This window comes from Drosophila guanche, unplaced genomic scaffold, assembly GCF_900245975.1.
Source record: "Drosophila guanche unplaced genomic scaffold, DGUA_6, whole genome shotgun sequence".
Taxonomy (NCBI): Eukaryota; Metazoa; Arthropoda; class Insecta; order Diptera; family Drosophilidae; genus Drosophila; species Drosophila guanche.
In genome coordinates, this window is record NW_022995747.1 from 3581049 (window position 1) to 3589222 (window position 8174).

At 48.4% G+C, this 8174-nt stretch overlaps 1 protein-coding gene across 1 annotated transcript in view; it reads left to right on the forward strand.

Moving 5' to 3' along the window:
• The first annotated feature begins 1883 nt into the window (after positions 1-1883).
• The window catches only part of LOC117583333, a 44961-nt gene continuing 38670 nt past the window's right edge, over positions 1884-8174 (forward strand). The window contains exon 1 of the mRNA XM_034271593.1: positions 1884-2103. The gene's annotated coding sequence lies outside the window, so the exon portion shown is untranslated. The remainder of the gene's footprint in view (positions 2104-8174) is intronic.

Consider the following 8174-nt stretch of genomic DNA (forward strand, 5'->3'; position numbering starts at 1 on the left):
AATTTTCTTGAGTCCTACCCTAGCCTCCCCGTGTTACCTCCATCCGCTAGTAATCCCAGAAAATTATATAAAAAATGCAAAAAGCCAGTCCCACTCTCGCTCATAATTTTCTAAAAAACTCTAGGGTGGCGCTTGCTCTCTTCGCACCCCACAGAGAAGAATGCACTCTGCGCTGTGTTTGCTTTTGGCGCGTGTGACTCGTTCCTGGCCTGGCCTTTGTTTTTTCTTGCTCCTCCAGCCGCTGTGGCTTTTACTGTTGGCTGATGGCTGATTTCCCCGGCTTCTTCGTTTTGCTTCCACCCTTTTTTTTTTTTCTCCTCCGTGCACTTTGTCCTTTTGACTTGGCTGGAAGGAGCGAGACCCGAGCAAGGGTGCCGCGCAACCCCTGGACAGGACGGAACAGGACGGTACAGGAGAGAGACAGTGCCGGATGTCACGTGCGCATCATTTTCCAACAGCTTTGTTGCTGCTCGCTGTAATTATAACAAGGCGCAGCTTAAATTAGTTGGATGTGCTGGCCGGAGAGCAGAGCGACAGAGAGACAGGAGAAGGAACTACATCAGAAACCTGAACTCCTGGCCAACCTTTCGACCTGCGAACCTTCCAACCTGCCAACCTGTGTGCTGGTTCCGTTTCGGACCCCGGACCCCGGACCACGGACCTGGACCTGGGCATTCATTAAGGCAGCTCCTCGCTCGCTCGCATGCGATTTTTATAGCTGCCGTTCACATTGTTTGGTGTGGCCGTCCCTCCACCCTCCACCCTCCACCCCGCTCTCTGTGGATGTGTTTGCTGGTTAGTTGGCTGGTTCGAGGCCGTGTTTATTTGGCTCTTTGTTTAGTGCATTTTCTGTCAACGTCAGCGTGATTAGTTGTGCCATATTGTGCACGCTTTGTTCTCGGCCTGGGCCATTGTCATCGGTCCGGTTTGGTCCGGTCCGGTCCGGTCCATTGGGGTTACGGGCACACAGCCTCAAATACAAATATAAATATGAATTTCCATACACAAACCGCATGGGTACGGGTAGAGGCAGAGGTAACAGCCAGTATCAGGTAATACCAATTAACAAAACGCCGTGTGACACGAACTCGACCCACAAAAAATTACACACACAGAGCCCGGCTCTTGACTTGATTCTGGTGCTGGCACAGCGCAGCGGATGGTTACATCATTAACGGCATCGTTTCTCACACACGGCAACACATTAGAACACTTTAAGTTGCAACTAATGAGACTCCAAAACATAATTGTTGGCATTTAGTTAGATGAGCGGCGCCAGAGTTGACAGACGCCACCCACACCCACACCCACACACACACACGCACACGCCGTAAACCCGCTCACACAAACACGGATACAGGGCGCCACCCACCCACTCTGACACTAGAAAAGTGACACGGCATGAAGATGAAGCAAATAAACAGCAACAACAAAAGCACAAGAGGCAGCAAATACGCCATGTTGCGGCGAGCAACGAGGGGAGGGGCTGGGACGGGCACAGAGCTGGACTGCATTAGGGAAAAAGCGGGACAGTGGCGAGGCGATGGGAGTGTTTCGGGGTATGGGGCATGAAGCACAAGGTGGACAGGACAACGAAAACAAATGCACCTAATGACACAATTTCACACTCACACAGAGGCACGGTCGGGCACCCACACTAACACAGAGGCAAACTGGAGCAGGCGACTGACAAAAACTGTTATACAAAAAAACCTAAGAGAGAGCTGGGATGCCCTCTCTTTTCGCGACTCGCTTCGTGGCCGATGCTGCTTCGATGCGGCGAATCCGGCAAAGTGGCGATGGTCGCCTCGTCACCTTGTCGCCGTCGGTGGCTGGAGCATCGTGCCAGTTGCCAGCAGCCAACAAAGTGAAGCAGTTCTGGCCCAGACCCAGAGAACCAACGTCTGCGAAAAGCCGGCAAGTGGCAAGTGGCAAGCGGCAAGCGGCAAAGTGACGCGAATCCAATTTTTGTGCTCGTCCGAACTGAATCCCGGCTAATGTGATAATCGAAAGGAAACCAACCAACAAAGATTCGCCGAAAAAGGAGTCCCGCTTCTGGGAGGCAGCGCTGGCTCATCGAAAGATTGTCAAACGGGCATTCGGGTATGTTTCACATGAATTTCATTTTACATTTGGGATTTCTTGACGCTGGCGGAGCTGCAGGAGCAGGCATCTCAGCAGCAGCTAGCGGAGGATGGCTGGCCTGGCCTGGCCTGGCCTGGTGTGGTGGCAAGAACCGGCACTGAAAGTAACGCCATCAACTTTCAAGTTTCAACTTGTAACCTAGTTGTTTGTAATGCCAGACGCTGTACGTTCCCATCTACCCATATACACCCATGTTGTGCTGTGCAAGTGTGTGCGTGTTCATGGTGTTCATCCTGGCGCGCTTTTCTTGCACTTTTCCGCCAGTGTTCGCCAGTTCTCATTGCATTTGTGTGTTTGGGGTGTGCTGCAATACATTTTCTTGAATTTTTCCGTACATTATTCATGCCGCTACCCAAAAAAAGCATAGAAAACAAGAAAGCAACTCGGAAAAGTGCAATGGCAGCCAGGAAACTGGGGGGCGGGAGCGAGCAATTCTGTGATTTGTATGAATGCTGCCATTAAGCTGACGGCGGCACAAGCACAACGACAGCGACAGCGATTCTCAGGCACGGTCTTCCATTACGTGCCATTGCCGCGGTGGCAGGAGCAGGAGCAGGAGCAGGAGCTTCCTTTAATGGCAAACGGGGCGTATGCGTAGCGCGAGAACCAGATATTGCCAGTACGATTGGCACGAGGCGTACGTATGAGCCAAAAGTTTTAATCTGTACGAGTATTACACAAAAGTTTTCCCCTTCCTACAATGTATTCAATTGGCTTGAGTTTTATTTAAAAAACAAATGGTGGCAGGTTCGCCCCGCTTATTTTTGTGTGTTTTTTTTTGTTTTAAATGACAAGAATTAAGATAACAAATTCGCAGAACAGAGCCGATCCTGAGCCAGAGTGAGAAACATAAGCACGAAAACAAAGTAAAACAGCGTTAAGGAAAATGCTGCGAAACTTTTTCTCAGCCGACAACAAAAGGCCGTCAGAACACGAGCGGGAAATTGTAGCGAAGCGCAAATAGAAAAGCCCAACAACAATTGGAAATGCTTAAGCCAAAGTCGCGAGACGCTGTCAAAGTCAGGAAGCCGAGTGGCGCGGGCGGAAGTGCCAGACAGGGCTGGGCTCAGGGCTGACTCTGCCTCTTCATTTGCCTTCGCCTTGGAAAAAGTCTAATAAATTAAGCAATTTACATGAATTGTCGTTTGCTATGCAGCAGAACCCAACCCATCCAGGACAACTCATTTGTACAGGAGCTGGAGCTGGGCTTGGGCGTGTCGTAGGGCGGCAAGGGATTTGTCAGAGGGAAAAACTTTGCCACTCGTTGACAATGATTCGGTCCCCGGGCCCGGCTGCTACAGCAGCCAAGGTAAATCCAAGCAATTTGTTTAATTTCATTATATTTCACTGTCGCTGATGTTGTTTTGCAGTTCCTTCCATTGCCTGGCCCGTATGCGCTTATCTCTGCACATTTGCAACTTTTTCCGCTCATCCCCTCCATCCAGTTGTTGGCTGTTATTTTGGCAACTTTTGGCCATGAAATTTATGTGCATATTTTGGCCATTCTGACTTTGAGTTGTTTTCCTTGTTGCACACACTGCTAAATGTCAACTGGAGTGCTTGGGGCAGTGGCCATATGTAGGAGCTAGTAGCTGTAGTTGTATCTCTGTATCTCTGTATCTCTGGCTGTTGTCAAAGTTTTCTACGAGTATGCCCACACCCCACGCACACACCACACACAGATAACCAGCAACAGTTCAAAGTTTCCTTTTTTGTTTATTTGCTGCAGGGAGAGGGAAACTTTTTTCGAGGCTAGGAGCTAATTTTTCGCTTAAAGTCAACATGTGGCACAGAGACCTAATCAAACTATTGATGGTTTGACTGATTGTGGCAGCAGATGGCAGTGTTTTTATTGCCAAAGCGACAGGTAAAACGTAAAAGTTGTTATACCCACACACGGGGCACGAAAAACGAAGGAAAAACTTTCCAAGACTTTTCTTTTCTTTACTTCCTTCATTCTGGCTTTAACTTTTTGGCAAAAGTTTTCGCTTTCCATTTTGTGCCACAGGAAATTGATTTCTGATGGGCCCAACTCTCCGTTCCTCTGCGAAATGGAACCCTTTCAGGCAGAGACACCGCCTGACAACACTTTGTACTGCTTTTGTTTTCGTTTCGAATGCGTCACGGAGTCATGGCCCCTGTTAGGTGTTGTAACCCCTTTGACATGAGTAAATATTTTCCGTGCACTCTCTTTCCTCACATGCTCTTTATTGATTTTGCATAAGCAGCAAGCTGCGGCGCCAAGTGTATGAAATTGAATCTCACATAAAACGCTGCAAGTACTTTGCATATCAAATCAAGTGTACGACTACGGGGGAGACATGTTGTGTGCGTGTCTCCGTGCCTCTACCATCTATCTCAGAGTTGTGTCGACTTGTGGGTAAAAACTTCCAGCGGAATACCAAGCCCAGACCCAGCCAGCAAGAAGAGAGATTAAACTGCACATCTTGTTTTCATAGGGCCTCACTCCTCCGAGCTCTTTCTTGACCATGGCAAGGGCAAAGTTTCACTGGCCGCAACTTGCACTCTAGCACTTAATCAACAACAAAACTAAATGCGGTCAGTGCCAGAGCTTTGTCCAGAAATTCTCGTGCTCAGCCCCAGTTCCAGCCTCAGCCCTGGACCCTGACGAATGTGTAAATAGTCGTTGGAGATGCCAAAGTTGCCAAAGGCCATATGCAAATGTTGTTGAAAACATTTTCCACTTGCATAAAGTTTCATTTTGTCCAAAAGTGCTCGAGCACCTGCTTTTGGTTTCTCCGCTCCTGCTGGTTCTTGGGAAATGATTTCTCTCCTCTCCTCGTTGCATAATTATTTTTTTATGCCCCAACGAAACACACATTTTGTCACTTGCTGAGGGTAAAATGGCATTTTTTGCGCTTATTTAAGCCATTGCATAAATTTCACCCGGAAATGAATGCCAAGCCACCCACACATACAAGAGTGTGCAAGTGTTTGAATGGGTGTGTGTGTGGGTATGCAAATTTACTTTGCGGCTGGTTGGTTGGAGACAGGGGCCCAGGGGCAAGTGCAGGAGCTGGTCTGCAGAGCATAATGTGTGCTGGCTGGCCCTTAGCGAGCAGAGACAGACGTGTTTCAGACATTTAGCATACTCGTACAGCTACACACACACTCACATGCCTCATCACGCCTCGCCCCGACCCGACCCGCTCCAATGTCAAAGTTGCCCCAAAGAATGTGAGCAAAATATTTTGCGAAATAAGGCGCGAATGAAAAATTTATAAAATATTCAAATAAGCATTTACATTTTGGCACCACGATAGGGAAATACCTACACCCGCTAAGGCCTCGTAAAAAATATCTGCGGCTCTGCCGGAGAGAGTCTTGCAAAAAGAAAAAATTACTAAAATATGCAAAATTTTAATAAAATTAAGCAGAATGCAGAAAGCATTCGGTACGGCCTCGAGACGAGGGGGCGGGTTAAGCGGTGCGGCGCTAAAGTTCCATCGAAACTTTTGCCTAATGGAAAACCAAACCCTCAAAGTTGATCCATAAAGTCCAGAACGTTTCAGCAGTGACTGCAAAATAAAACAATAAAAAATAACGAAGCAGCGCAGCAACAAAAAGAGCAACGCAAAAAAATAACTATTTAAGTTTTAAGCGTTTGACGCTTTACAACTGCAAAATGTGGACACAAAGTTTCACACGCATTCTCTGTACTTGTTAGTCGGGACTTCCCCTAGTAGAAAGTCGCAAGAAACGAACGGGACCGCCCACGCATTGCCATGTTACCCCACCCAGTTATGGAGTCAAGGATAAAATGCAAAAGTGCCGAAGTTTTAATTTAAATTTGAGCTGCTACGCGCAGAAAAAAAAGATAAAAAATATGATCTCGCGCGTGTGGAGCGAGCTGAAAGGGAAACTTTCCCCCCTCCGTGTCTCTCTCTCTCTCTCTCAATCTATCTCCCCCCAGTCGCCAATAACTCAGGGCGGTTCGCAGAACAGATACAGAAATTGAAGTTCTTTCCCGGAGAGATGCAAAGACGGAGAGTCGAAAAGAAAGCGCCGCGCAAGAGTTACGATGCCTTTGAGTAAAACACTTTCTGCGGTCGCCCGCCCAGCCGCTGTCGAGCTGCGCGGAGCGTTATCTACATAACTCACACGCACTGTGTCCCGCCCAGGCCAGACCCGGCCAAGGCATACCAGGGCCGGGCTGGGTGGCAGTCAAGTGGCGGCACTTTCGCCTCGCCACCGCCGCATAGTTTATTCGTGCAGGGAGCTGGAGCCGGAGCAAGAAGGGGCAGACGCTAAGGGCTGCAGAAATTTGCAACACATGGCGGGAGGTCTCTTCCTTCTCCTCCTCCTAGCACGCTCTCGTTCTCGTATGAAAATACCCCACAGACACCTCCCAGTTAGACACATGGTGCGATTTAAGCTTACGTAAATATGGCGAGGGTTTCAGCTTCCACTTCCCTGCCACTCGCAGTTTTTCTCATCTTGCCAACATCCTCTTCTCCCGCTGGCTTATCGACTTGCGCTGGTGGCAGGTAAACTCTTTGGCTTCTACCCAGGCCCGGCGGCTGCACTGCAGCACGATTCAGGTATTATCTATGCATGAGTGTTTTTAATTTCTCCTCTGGCTCCTCGGGCCCTGAGGTTCCGCTTAAGCTTCAGCCACCAACTTGTTTAAGGCTACTTTTTGGGCACGATGCTATCCACCTTCAAAATTCACATTTTAGTTACAAGAAGTACCCGAAAATCTCTTCTCAGTACATAAAAGCAGCTTGTTTGGCCAAATTTAACTCTTTGGGTCGCCATCCATCAATGCCCCACAGATCCTGCGCCTCAAAACACGCAGCTATACATTTCATGTGGCTCACTCATCTCATTCACGCCCACGCAATGGACCGCCAAGAAGTGGGAGATGGAAAGAAGGAAAAGAACAACAAGGGCCAGGACTCTACTCCACCCATCATTCACACTAGTTTCCATGACACTGGCAGAGAACAGGCTGGCGGTTGGGTTGTGTAGTTTTTCCACCCATGAATGGCCGAATGACAGCCGCAATGAATGGCTGGACCAAGGACTGCGGACTGCGGACTGCGGACTGGGTAATGGGTAAAGCGACGCAGCCAGGTGGCGGTGGTGGTGCCAGAACGAGCTGTGTGACTAATGCAGGGGCATTCAATTGACACGCTGCGTGCCCCAGCAGCAGCAGCAGTGGAAGACAATAGGCAATAAAGCAGCAACATCAACCACAAACATGATGTGCATGCCTTTGCCACTAGCTGAAGAATCGAAGAACGAGAAACAGAGGCATATGTCTGGTCTGGAGTAAGGCCTTGCCTTAGCCTACTTTGTGGCGCAGAAACCACATGGGAGTCGTAAAATATCGGATCTCGGAAGAGGCAAAAGCCAAAGAAAAGTCGCACAAAAGTCACAAATCATTTAATTTGCCATAAGAAAAAGTATTGTTAGAGGAGGGTCGACAGACGCAAAGGAATGTCTGGGTCAGTGCATTCAGCGCTAATCTTTTCGATGGGTTGAGCAATTCCATTAACTTGGCAATTTTCAACCTGAGTCTGAGTCTGAGTCTGAGTCTGAGTCAATAACAAGACCCGCCAGGAGTTTCCGTCCGTCCTTTTTACCACGAACTCATTTGTTTTCTCCTTCATTTGTGTGTGCGGAATTATAAAAAACGCAATAAAATGGAAAACCTGAGCAGCAGACAATGAATGGTTTCCATTTGTGGCCATGGAGGAGCTGCTGACAGCTATGCTGTGAGATGTGGCAAATGAAAGTTTCACTACTGATTGAGTCAATGATGATGCCATTAAAAGTCGCAAATTGATGTTTTTGTTTCAAATGTGTCAGCCAGCCATCGCAGGCGTGTGTGGGATGGGTGTGCCAGTCTTTGCATGTGTGCTCCCAGTGTGTGTTCCCTGTGTGTGTGTGTGTGCCAATTACAAGCGTTAGACGCTGTTATTCGCATTCTAACAACGGAAACAAGCCAGAGATTTATTTTTGATATTTCCGCTTTGGTGGAGCAGCAGCAGCAGCAGCAGCAG